Source organism: Hypanus sabinus, chromosome 26, assembly GCF_030144855.1.
Source record: "Hypanus sabinus isolate sHypSab1 chromosome 26, sHypSab1.hap1, whole genome shotgun sequence".
Classification (NCBI taxonomy): Eukaryota; Metazoa; Chordata; class Chondrichthyes; order Myliobatiformes; family Dasyatidae; genus Hypanus; species Hypanus sabinus.
This window is the reverse complement of record NC_082731.1, coordinates 42,031,290-42,044,058: the sequence shown is the minus strand read 5'-3', so window position 1 is coordinate 42,044,058 and position 12,769 is coordinate 42,031,290. Positions and strand designations below refer to the sequence as shown.

At 49.4% G+C, this 12,769-nt stretch overlaps 1 protein-coding gene across 3 annotated transcripts in view; it reads left to right on the top strand.

The window, feature by feature from the left end:
- The window catches only part of LOC132381484 (prolactin-releasing peptide receptor-like), a 37,191-nt gene that overhangs the window by 1,302 nt on the left and 23,120 nt on the right, over positions 1-12,769 (top strand). The gene's annotated exons all lie outside the window — the stretch shown is intronic.

Below are 12,769 nucleotides of genomic sequence, written 5' to 3'. Positions count from 1 at the left end.
GGATCTGAGGATGTGCTGGGGGCAGCCCGCAAGTCTCTCTCTCTCTCTTTCTCCCTGCATCTATCTTTCATTCTCTCTTTCTCATTCAGAACCAGGTTTGATATCACTGGCATATGCTGTGAAATTTTGTTGTTATGCGTCAGCAGTACATTGCAATCCATAATAATAAACACTGTGAATTGCAGTAAGTATATACACATATATGTACGTAAGTACTGTATATATACACACACACAGTATATATATATACTTCCTCAACTTTTTAAATATAATTGTTATGTATTCTGTATAAAAGTTAAATTAAATAAGTTGTGCAGAGAGTAGTGAGGCAGTGCTCAATCTTTCAGCATCCACATAGCCTTGCCACAATTTATGGACCCCAACTCGTATGTCTTTGGAATGTGGGAGGAAACGGAGGTGCCAGGAGGAAACCCACGCGGTACGACTCCACACAGACAGCGGCGGGAATTGAACCCGGGCTGCTGGCTCTGTCAGGCTTCGTGCTCAGTGCTACAATATCGTGGCACGTTTAAGATGCTTGTTAAACTTTGTGACAGTCTTTGCCTTCCCCCACCCCCTCCGGGAGTGTGTTCCAGATTCCCCCAAAGAAGAGCCCCCCTCCTCAGATCTCCTATAAAGCCTTTAATGTTTATCCTCTCAGAGTAGTCAGCCCCACCCTGGGGAAATTACTTTAATTATTTTATCTTACAACTGCTGGTCCTCGGCGTGGAGATGCGTCAATACCAAAGGAGGTGTAAGGTGCTCCTTCCCTCCGCTAGCCTGTAGGTCACCCTTGGGCAAGGTGTAGCACCTGCTTAGCCCCCAATCAGGGTCATGTGAAGCCATGGGAGGAGGTGGTGGACGGTCGTATGAGCAGCCGGTGCAGATCACAAGTCCTGGTTATGTGACCACTGACACCAGGCAGACAATCTCTGAAGAGTATTGATAATGGCTGGGGGAGTCACCCATCTTGTAAAGACACTGCCTAGAAGAAGGCAATGGCAAACCACTTCTGTAGAAAATTTGCCAAGAACAATCACGGTGATGGAAAGACCATGATCACCCATGTCATATGACAAGGCACATAATGATGATGACAATGATGGTGATGATGATAATGATGGCCACGAAGATGTGAAGGACAACGATGATGATAATAATGGTGATGTTGATGATAGTGACATGATAATGATGAAGATGATGACAATGATGATGATGATGATGATGATGAATGATGGTGAGGATGATGATGATAATACTGTAAAACAGAAGAAAGCTGTCATGGGTGAACATACAAACTTACACTTGGGAATTGAACCCTGATTGGTCAACATTGGTGCTGTAAAGTGTTATGCTAACTGCTATGCTCCTCATATAAGTGTGAGGCCCCTCATATATACTTTATATCAGGTTACACACATGTATGTGCCTAAGACTTTTGCACAGTACTGTACGTTTCCAAAGACATCCAGTACCTCCTCCTTCCTAGTGCTAATGTGCTCCAGAACATCACCATCACATCACCTTTCTTATTTCTATCTGTGATAGAAATAAGATTTATTCATTTAGGGCAACACTCTCTTCTTCCATTCCACAGGCTAATTGTGCCTTTGTTCCCTGTACAGTTGCAGCGTAATCTCTCTGCTGTTAAATTCAAACTCTCCAGCAATGAAGGACAGTATTCCATTCGCCTTTTTGATACCCTGTTGCACCTGCACACCAAGATTTTGTGATTTATGCACATGGTTGGGCACAGACTAGATGGGCTGAAGGGTGTGATTCTATGCTGCGCTTTTCTGTGATTCTATGACCCGTTCCCGGGTCCCTCTGCACAACAGCATGCTGCAATCTTTCTCCATTTAAACAACACCCAGATCTCTTTCTATAAGACACAGGAGCTGGAGCTGGCCATCCGGTAAGATCGTAGCTGATCTGGCCATAAACTCATCTCCACCTACCTGTCTTTTCCCCAGAACCCTCAATTCCCCCGCTATGGAAAACTCTTTAACATTGTCTTTAGATATATTTAATGAGGTGGCCTCTCCTGTCCCTGGGAGGAGAATTCCACAGAGTCTCTACTCTCTGGGAAAGGCTGTTTCCCCTCATCTCCATCCTAAATCTTTTCCCTTCTATCTTGAGGCTCTGTCTCCTAGTCTGGTCTCACCCGCCAGTGCAAACAACTTTCCTGTTCTCCATCTATCTCTCGCGAAGTTTTATTTCTTTCTGTAAAGTCCCCTCTCATTCTTATCAATCCCATCGAGCACAGTCCATCTCGACTCAGGGGCTAACCCCCTCATCTCCGGAATCAACCTCTTCTGCACGGGCCTCCAAAACCAAGTGAGGAGACCAGAACTGCACGCCGTTCTCCAGGACCCTGCCCAGCTTTCAAATCCAATCCCTCTAGCAAAGAGTGTTCCAGTTTTCTGTTGCACTTTCGCGATTCACACACAAGCAGCCCAAGTCATCTTCTATTTTTCCTTCCGAAGCGGATGACCTCACTTCCCAAGTTGCACTCCCAGACCCCTGCCCACTCACTTAACCTACCCATATACTTCTAGAAGCCTTGGATTGCCATTAATCTCGTCTGCCTATCACATTTCATGACTCCTTTTTGGCCTTCCAATTTCCCTTTTAAGTACTGGCCAGTGGTGTAGTGGCATCCGCACCGGACTGCGAGGGGGGTGGTCCCAGGTTCGAATCCAGCTGGCCCCTTGCACGCTCTCCATCCGAGCTGCGTTGAGCCCCGAGCTCGCGACTCGACCTCGTAAAAAACAGATAAAATGCTACAGAAATGGCAAGGTTGCTGCCCAACGCACCACAAGGCGCGGGGGAGGAATAACAACGACAATTTCTCTTTAAAGTACTCTCCCAACGCTCTCGATATTCCACAAGGGATTCTCCCGTTTTGCTGGGAGCTCAGAGGGTGGGGAGGAATGGTGAAAGAGGAAGAATGGAAGTTTTCTTTAATCATGAGGGGTGGGTCTTCCAAGATGACCACAACCTTGTCGTTGGGTTTGGAGGCTTAATGACCCTGGAGACCCACGTTGGCTGGAGTCAGGGCTTTATGCTTTGACTCTTGGTAGGGTCACCCATGCCAGACAGGTCAAAGGGTAGAGGTCAGGCTAAGAGTGGACCACTGGTCCTCCAGGTTCGGGGGTTCAGCTCAGGGCTAACAACCCTGACTGGTCAAATAAAATAGTTATGGAAACAGCAATGAAGAATCCTTCTACATCCAATTGTGATGGTATTCTTGAGTCTCCACCCGGGACAGACAGCAGTGAAAACTGAGAGGAAGCTACTGACAGGATGAAGGAAACCCTGAACACCGACAGAGATGGAGGATCTTCATTGCTGCCCGAAATGCCAGCGATGTAACGAACAGTAGAGAGAGGTGAGGGCATTGACCATCTTTGGCCCTGAGTTGTGTTTCTCCCTGGGACCACAAGTACTCAGTTAGTCAATTAGTAGTCAATTGATGGATCCGAGATCACATAAAGTCTCGTACGAGAGAGGGGGAAGTTATCTCAGCTTCCTTCACTGAAAGGCGTTTGTAGAAGATTGGCTGTGGAATGTGACCCCACTCGGTTACCAAGACTGGATTTTAATTCCTGAATTATTTAACTATGTTTAAATTCCACAGTTTCCATGGAGGGACTCAAACTCATCTCCAGGTCAATAGTTTCTGACTCTGGGAAGCAGCCCAGTTAGTTAAATCTCATACCACCGAGTTCTATAAATGCAAAGACAGCATTGGCTTGGGTAGTCCTAAGGCACAGGAGTAGTTAGGTCATTCGGCCCATCATAACTGCTGACCCATTCCACCACAGTTGATGGCCCATTCTTCTGCCTCTCCTCATGACCTTTGATACCCTGACTAATCAAGACCCAGCAACCTCCACTTTCAATGGCAGGGAATTCCACAGATTTACCACCCTTTGGCTAAAGAAATGTCTCCTCATTTCCGGAGCTGTCCCAGACCTGTCCACACTCTTGTACGGGTCAGAATGCTGGCCCACGACAAGGACGACCTTACCAAGCTGTTGCCAATCCACACCACGAGCCTCTGGAAGATCCTTTGTACTCTCTGGCCAAGAAAGATCTCCAACCACTCCCTACTCCGTCAGTGTCACCACAATCATCGTGAGGAAATGTCGGAGATGGATTGGGCACGTGATGAGGAGAGAGGCCAGATCCATCACTGGATCCCAGGAGGGCGAAGGAAAGGCGGGAGACCAAAGACAACTTGGTGCCGTACCATAGAGGCAGAAATGAGGACCAAGAGTCACGCCTGGGGCACAATCGAGAAGATGGCCAAAGGCTGACAGAGATGGAGGGCCTTTACTGCTGCTCAGAACAGGCAGTAACTAACTCACTCGGTCCTCTAATTCCCCCCCCCCCACCACACACACACACACACACACACACACACACACACACACACACACACACACACACACACACACACACACACACACCACCACACACACACACCACACACACACACACACACACACACACACACACACACACACACACACACACACACACACACACCACCACACACACACACACACACACACACACACACACACACACACACACCCTAACTTACTCATCTGCGAATCTTTTGGATGTAGGAGAAAATGGAGCCCTTTGCAGGAAACCAACATGATCGCAGGGAAAACACGCAAACTCCACACAGACAGCACTGGAGGTCAGGACTGAACCCAGGTTGCTGGCATTGGGCTGCCTGAGACGTTCTTCCTAAAAATCTATTCACTCCAAAGTGAATGAAGACCAACGCTCTTCATGGGCACTCATTCAGGAGGGCAGAGCAGGGGTTCCCAAATTTTTGTACGTCTTGGACCCCTACTGTTATCCAAGGGGTCTATGGAGCTGGGCTAAACAGAAATGTATGTCAGAACAAGTTAGGGGGTCCAATGGTCATATTCATCCATGCCCTTGTGATCTATTTTCCTTGCTGTAAGATTTAGAAGGTCAGACTTATCTGTTATGCATTCATCAAAATGTACAGTGGAAAGATGTCGTTTAACTTCGACGGCCAACGCAGTCTGAGGACGTGCTGAGGGCAGCCCGTAGGCACTGCCAAGCTTCCAGTGCCAACCAAGCATGCCCGCAAATCACGAGCCCAACTTGTACGTCTTTGGACTGTGGGAGGAAACCGGAGCACCCGGAGGAAACCCACACGGTCCCGGGGAGAATGTACACACTCCTTACAGGCAGCGGCGGGAATTGGACCCCGATTAGTTTTACAGGTGGCGCTGTGAAGCGTTGTGCTAACTGGCACACAACCACGCTGTCTACACTCATTCTCCCTTGCATTACCCCCCCAGGAGTTTACCCAAGGGTCTGTTGACTTGGCATTCAGGGAATTCAGTGTTCTCAGCTTTCATTTGTTCCTCGTGTGCCGTGTTGAATGACATCATCATTATCTGCCATGTCATATGATGTGAGCGGCCATGGTCTCATGACCAGCATTGTTCTTGGCAAATTTTTCTACAGAAGTGGTTCCCCATTGCCTTCTTCTGGGCAGTGTCTTTACAAGACGGGTGACCCCAGCCGTTATCAATACTCTTCAGAGATTGTCTGCCTGGTGTCAGTGGTCACAAAACCAGGACTTGTGATGTGCACCGGCTGCTCATACGACCATCCACCACCTGCCCCCATGGCTTCACATGACCCTGATTGGGGGCTAAGCAGGTGCTACACCTTGCCCAAGGGTGACCTACAGGCTAGTGGAGGGAAGGAGCACCTCACACCTCGTTTGGTAGAAACACACCTCCACCTTTCCATTCTTAAATACTCTACCCAAAAATAGTTTAACCCCTCTGGTCCCAGAGCGGGACTTGAACTTGTGTCTCTGGATTAGTCCTCTAACACATTGGCTGCTGGTTATTTAAAATAAAAAAAAAAGTATTTAAAGAAAAAGGATCGACTTAAAAAAAACACAGGAGATTCTGCAGTTGCTGAAAATCCGGAGTAACATTCTTACAAAATTGTGGCGGGACCCGGCAGGTCGAGCAGCATCTATGGAGAGCAGTGCAGAGCTGATGTTTTCAGAGACCCTTCATCAGGTCATTCTGATTTAAAGAGAAGCGGTGGACGTGTACCCCTGCTACTCTCAGTGGCTTCTTTATGACGCACAGGAGACATCGAATCAAGTGTATGTTTGTGGTCTTCTGCTACAAGATCTGGCATGATGTGCATTCAGAGATGCTCTTCTGCACTCCACTGTTCTAACCTGCGGTTATTACTATGAACTTCCTGTCAGCTTGAACCAGTCTAGTCATTCTCCCCGACCTCTCTCATTAATGAAGCATTTTCACCCACGGAACGGCCGCTCACTGGATGCGTTTTCTTTGTTTTTCGCTCCATTCTCTGTAAACTCTAGACTGTTGTGTGTGAAAATCCCAGTTTCTGAGATACTCAGACCACCCTGTCTGGCACCATGGTCAGAGCCACTTAGATCACATCTCTCCCCCCCCCATTCTGATGTTTGGTCTGAGTAACAACTGAACCCCTTCAACACACTCAAAATGCTGGAGGAACTCAGCAGATCAGGCAGCATCTGTGGAAATAAACAAGCAGTCAAGACCCTTTGTCATGACTGAAAAGGGAGGGGAAAATGGCAGATTAGAAAGGTTGGCGGCGGAGAGAGGAGGAGGAGGAGGATGGCTGGGAGGCGAAAGGCGAAGTCAGGTTGGGTAGAAGCGGTATAAGGATGGAGAAGAAGGGATCTGATAGGAGAGGAGAGTGGACCACAGGAGAAAGGGACCCAGGAGGAGGTGAGAAGAGGTAAGAGGCCAGAGTAGGGGATAGTAGAAGAGGGGAGGTGGAAGGAAAATTGATTTACTGGAAGGAGAAATCGATATTCTTGCCATCGGGTTGAGGGCTAACCAGGGTGTTGCTCCTCCAGCCTGAGGGCTGGTGTCCTCCCTTTAACTTTCCAGCCCTGAGGAAGGGTCTCGGCCCGAAACGTCAACTCTTTATTCCTCTCCAGAGACGCTGCCTGGCCGGCTGAGCTCCTCCAGCATTCGGTGTGTGCTGCTCTGGATTCGCCATGTTTATAAGATCATGAGACAAAGGAACAGGAGCCGGCCATTCGGCCCATCGAGTCCGTTCCGCCATTTCATCATGAGCTGATCCAATCTCCCCTTTAGTCCCATTCCCCCGCCTTCTCACCATTACCTTTGATGCCCTGGTTACTCAGATACCTATCAATCTCTGCCTTAAATACACCCAATGACTTGGCCTCCACTGCCGCCCGTGGCAACAAATTCCACAGATTCACCACCTGAACCTCTTGACCACGTCTGAATGCTTTCAGGCATTGAGCTGCCGTCACATGATTAGACATTTGTATTACCAAGCAGGCGAGGAGGTGTATCTAATAAAATGGCCACTGACTATATATCTCTCTGAGTTCGACAGTCAGGGTTGATGATGGCTGTTGATTTCTAGCTGTCTAGATACACAAGCCAGGGCAGAACGATACGGAGAACAAGCTTTTGCCCGTGTAGCAGGCTCCCCCTCTCCAAGCATCTGATGAACGGCCGAGACCAGTACAGTTTGGTAGCAGCGGCGTCGCAGGAGTCGCCAGTCAGCGTTGAACTCAACGTAGGGCTCTCTCAGGGACCCCAGCTCCAGATTTTTCCCTCGGGGTTTACTCCCGAAGCCTTCCCCATGAGAGGGTATTGCCGCAAGGCAGCGGGGGTTTGAGATCAGAGTTTTCCTTCCCCTCAGCCCAAAGTGATCGCTTTTAAAGCGCCGGCAACCCGCCTCTGCCCCTTCTCCTGTCAGGAAAAACGGTTCTGTAGGGCTTAGTAACAAAACCCCACGTGGAGGCCGGGAGCTGGGCTTGGTTGTCAGAGGCTATTTGAGACACACGCCATTGGGAGCATTTAATAGGTGGTGGGAGCTCGTCCCCACTACCACCCCCACCCCGGCTATAACTACCTGAAGGAATTACCCTGAAAGGTTACGTTTATAATAAAAGAATCACAGTTGACACTGTTTTACTTTGGAGGACAGCTGTCCTGTTCAGTATCACGGGACAAGCACAGATGATGAATAAACATCAGGAGAAAGCGTGTCAGGGAGTCAAGAAGAGAGCGACTCTCACCCCGACCGCAACGTTCACCGTCAGCCCTACGACCCAGTGAGCTCCCAGCACCGTCCAGCCAACTCCCCGAGTCCCCTGCCTTCACACGCCGCGGTTTAACAGAACACGGGCTGATAAATGCTCGAACAATCCCCAGGGGATTTATTAAGAGAGTCTGCTTCTCCTCACTGACAAGGGGCTTGGCAACAGGCTGACTGTTCCTCCGCGAGGTTTTGCCATTGTTCCAGCCGCAAAGCGTGAACACGAAGGTAGAGGCTGCAGCCGTGAGACGGAGACGGAGAAGCGGTGGGTTCGGGTTCCGGACCCCAAAGGCTCACAGAGGTTCACCGCGGGGCTTTGAATTCCCATTCCCATTCCCATTCCCACTCTGATGTAACGGGAGAAACAGAACACCTTTCCTTCTCAGTCCTAAAGAAGGGTCTCGGCCGGAAACGTCGACTCTTCATTCACCTCCATAGATGCTGCCCGACCTGCTGAGTTCCGATGTAATATTTCAAAATAAGCTCATTCCCGGGTCACCTGGACCCTTGTCGGAGGTTGTCGTGCACAAACTGGCATTCCAATTACCAAGCGACTCAAATTCAGAAGGATAACACTCCACCTACAAATCAGCTGGGGTGGGGGAGGGCTCCGGTGCTCCTGATGCCTCTGTGAGACCCGCCGTAGATTGGGGGACCGCTCCGTCTGTCGAGAGCGAACTGTCAAGCGTTCTGATTCCCATTCCGACATGCCCCGGGCCACGGCCGAGGCCGCCCTCAGGGTGGAGGAGCGACGCCTCATATTCTGTCCGGATGGCCTCCAACCTGACTGCCGGTAAAAATGTTTTCCCTCCCCCTTCCACCTTCTATTCCTCACTCTGGCCTATCACCTCCCCCTGGATCCCCTCCTCCTTCCTTTTCTCCCACGGTCCACCCTCACTCTCCAGACCTTTCTGGTGCCCTCCCATCTGGCTTCACCTTCCAGCTATCCTCCACCCCCCCCTCAAAACACCACCTTTTCTATTCTGGCATCTCCCCCCAACCTTCCTTCTCAGTCCTGAAGAAGGGTCTCAGCCCGAAACGTCGACTCTTCATTCATCACCTGCTGAGTTCCCCCAGCACTTCGTGTGTGTTGCTTCGGGAGTGTTCACAGACCGGATCTGACGTTCAGTCCCGACCCGTCCGCCCACCGAGTCCATGCCGACCACCAAACTCCAGTTTTCACTGGCCTAACTTCCCTCTCATGGAGTGCACTAGAACATGGAGGATTTCATCATAATCATTTTCTTTTCCCTCTAAAATGTACAAGATTGATGTTTTTCTTGTGAATGTTGCTTACACGATGTGACGCTGCTGTAAGTAAGTGTTTCACGGTCACTCAATCAGACAATAGAGTAGGCCATTCGGCCCTTCGAGCCAGCACTGCCATTCCCTGTGATCATGGCTGATCATCCACAATCAGTACCCCGTTCCTGCCTTCTCCCCATATCCCTTGACTCCGCTATCTTTAAGAGCTCTAACTCTTTCTTGAAAGCATCCAGAGACTTGGCCTCCACTGCCTTCTGAGGCAGAGCATTCCACGGATCCACAACTCTCTGGGTGAAAAAGTTTTCCTCAACTCCGTTCTAAATGGCCTACCCCTTATTCTTAAACTGTGGCCTCTGGTTCTGGACTCTCCCAACATTGGGAACATATTTCCTGCCTCTAGCATGTCCAATCCTTTAATAATCTTCTATGTTTCAATCAGAACCCCTCTCATCCTTCTAAATTCCAGTGTGTACAAGCCCAGTCGCTCCAATCTTTCAACATATGACAGTCCCGCCATTCCGGGAATTAACCTCGTGAACCTACGCTGTGCTCCCTCAATAGCAAGAATGTCCTTCCTCAGATTTGGAGACCATAACAGAACACAATACTCCAGGTGGGGTCTCACCAGTGCCCTGTACAACTGCAGAAGGACCTCTTTGCTCCTATACTCAACTCCCCTTGTTATGAAGGCCAACATGCCATTAGCTTTCTTCACTGCCTGCTGTACCGGTTGTGAATCTGGCCAAATGAGGCAGCGTTACCCCGGGGCCAACGTGTAAAACACAGCACCAACAGTCACACACGGACGTACAAGATAGTAAGCATGAAATGATATTAGTAATGTACAGCCATACCACAGAGAAAGAGGCCACAGCCCAGCCATCGGGTGCAGAATCTGCAGTCGACCACTATACAGCTGAGTGAACTCTAGGGGGCAGCACTGATTCCAGCCTGGACATCGCACACCCGATCCAGTGCTTCACTCCTGGAGGGCGTAAGCAGGCAACACCGCGGCTTGAGGCTATTTGGCCCACTGCACCATACTAGCCATCAAACGCAAGTCCACATTCTTTTTTCTAATATTCCTATCACTCCTATCATATCCCCCTCCAACCTTCCTAGACAATCCTGCTACCCACCTACACACACACACGAGCGAAACAGGCGAGGTTGCAGCGGTGATTCTACTGGTCTCACAGAATTCCCTTTGGGATGTGGGGGGAAACGCTTAGGGAGAACATGCCAGTTCAGTGCAGACCTCACCAAAGGTCAGGATCAAACCAGGAGGGGAGAGAGAGGGAGAGAGAGAAAGAGGGTAAGAGAGAGGAAGAGAGGGAGAGAGACAGAGACGAAGATGGAGACGGAGAGGGGGAGGGGAGGGAGAGGGAGAGGGGGAGGGGAGGGAGAGGGAGAGGGAGAGGGAATTTTTCCCTCGTTTAACTCTGTGCGTTGTCTGCATTTTCACTGGCTCAGAAGGTGGTTGTTCCACGACACACTGAAGATGCTCAAATTCCTAACAAAGAGGCCAATCAATCCATGGAGATAACGGAGCAATTCCATCCATTGCATTCTTTCACCCATTCTCCCTCGCATGTCCATCAACTTCCCCTTCTTCTCCTTTGTTAGATTTCACTGGTGTGTGGGGGTGTGGTGAATTTTGGGAGGACTTGACGGGAATGTGGGGAGCAATAAAAAATGAGACTCAAACAGATGGTTGGAATGGAGATTATGGGCCGAAGGGCCTGTTTCCTTATCTATCATCAGCTTTCTCCTTGGTGTGCTGGTATTGATGGAGAGATGGTGCGGGTTAATATTTAGACATAAACTCATTCCCAGGTCAACATGACTTTGACATTTGTGGGAGCTTGGTGTGTGCAAATTGGCATTCCAATTTCCAAGGGCTGGCCCTTGACTGAGATCCAGAAGGCAAATAATGCACTTCACCTTTGAACCTGCTGGGGCAATCTATTATGTCTCGTGCCCCCGATGTGGCCTCCTCTACACTGGTGAGACATATTGTATATCAGGGGACAGTTTTGTTGAGCCCCTTCGTACCACCCGTCAAAAGCGGACCTTCCCGGTGGCCAGATAACTTAATTGCGATTCCCATTCCTGTTCCAAGATGTTGGTCCGTGACCTCCTCTTGTGCCACGATGAGGCCACCCTTGGGTGGAGGAGCAACACCTTATATTCCATCTCAAGTCAAGTCAAGTCCTTTTATTGTCAATCCGACCATTACTGCTGGTACAGTACATAGTAAAAATGAGACAACGTTTTTCAGGACCATGGTGTTACAAGACACATTCCAATTGATGGCTTGAATATTGATTTCTCCTTCCGGTATAAAGAAATTTCCTTCCCTTTCCCTCTTCTTCTAATCTCCACTCTGGCCTCTGGCCTCTTCTCACCTTCCTATCGCCTCCCAATGGGCCCCTCCTCCCTCCCTTTCTCCTATGGTCCACTTTCCTCTTCTATCAGATTCATTCCTCTCCAGCCCTTTACCTTTCCCACCCAAGTGCTTCACCTAGCTATCCTCCTTCCCCAAACCCCCCACCTCTTTATTCTGGCGACTTCCCCCTTCCCTCTCAGTCCTGCAGAAAAGGTCTGAAAAGTCAACTCTTTGTCCACTTCCATAGTTGCTGCCTGACCTGCTGAACTCCTCCAACATTTCGTATGGGTTGCAAACGTTTCCAGGACCTGGTAATCTCCCAAGAATGCAAAAGAGCCCAAGGAAACACAATTATTTTGTTATTCTACCTGACATTTGCCTCCCATGGGTAAATGGTACACTAACAAAAGCAGAAAGGGTGGTGGAGAGGTGGCGAGGGGCAGGGAGATGGTGGGAGAACTTTACGGTGCCAGAAACTCCTCGTCCTGCTGTTAGTGGCCAAACAGATGACAATTAGGAAGTGAATCTTGGGAGGCTTCAGATTTTAAAATGGGCAAGGCCATTCAGCCCATCGTGTCTAAGCTGGTTGGGATAGACCTGAGGAATGACACCAGTTTCCATCTCTGGACCCGAAGCCCTGCAAAATAGATGTGGTGACCGTCTCAGTCTCCTTCATGCTCTGAGGCACTGAGTTTAGTCCTCGCCTTCCCCTTAAATCCAAAGACTCAAGCTCCATGTTTTCTCTGATTGTTGACCCCTCCGCTTTAGGACGCCTTATGCGAGAAAGGATGCGGTGAAACTGGAGAGGGTTCAAAGGAGGTTCATGAAAATGATTCCCAGATTAAATGGCTTGTCGTATGAAGAGTGTTTGATGGCTCTGGGCCTGTATTCACTGGAATTTAGTAGAATGAGGGGGCGACCGATTGGAATCTATTGAATGGTGAAAGAGTG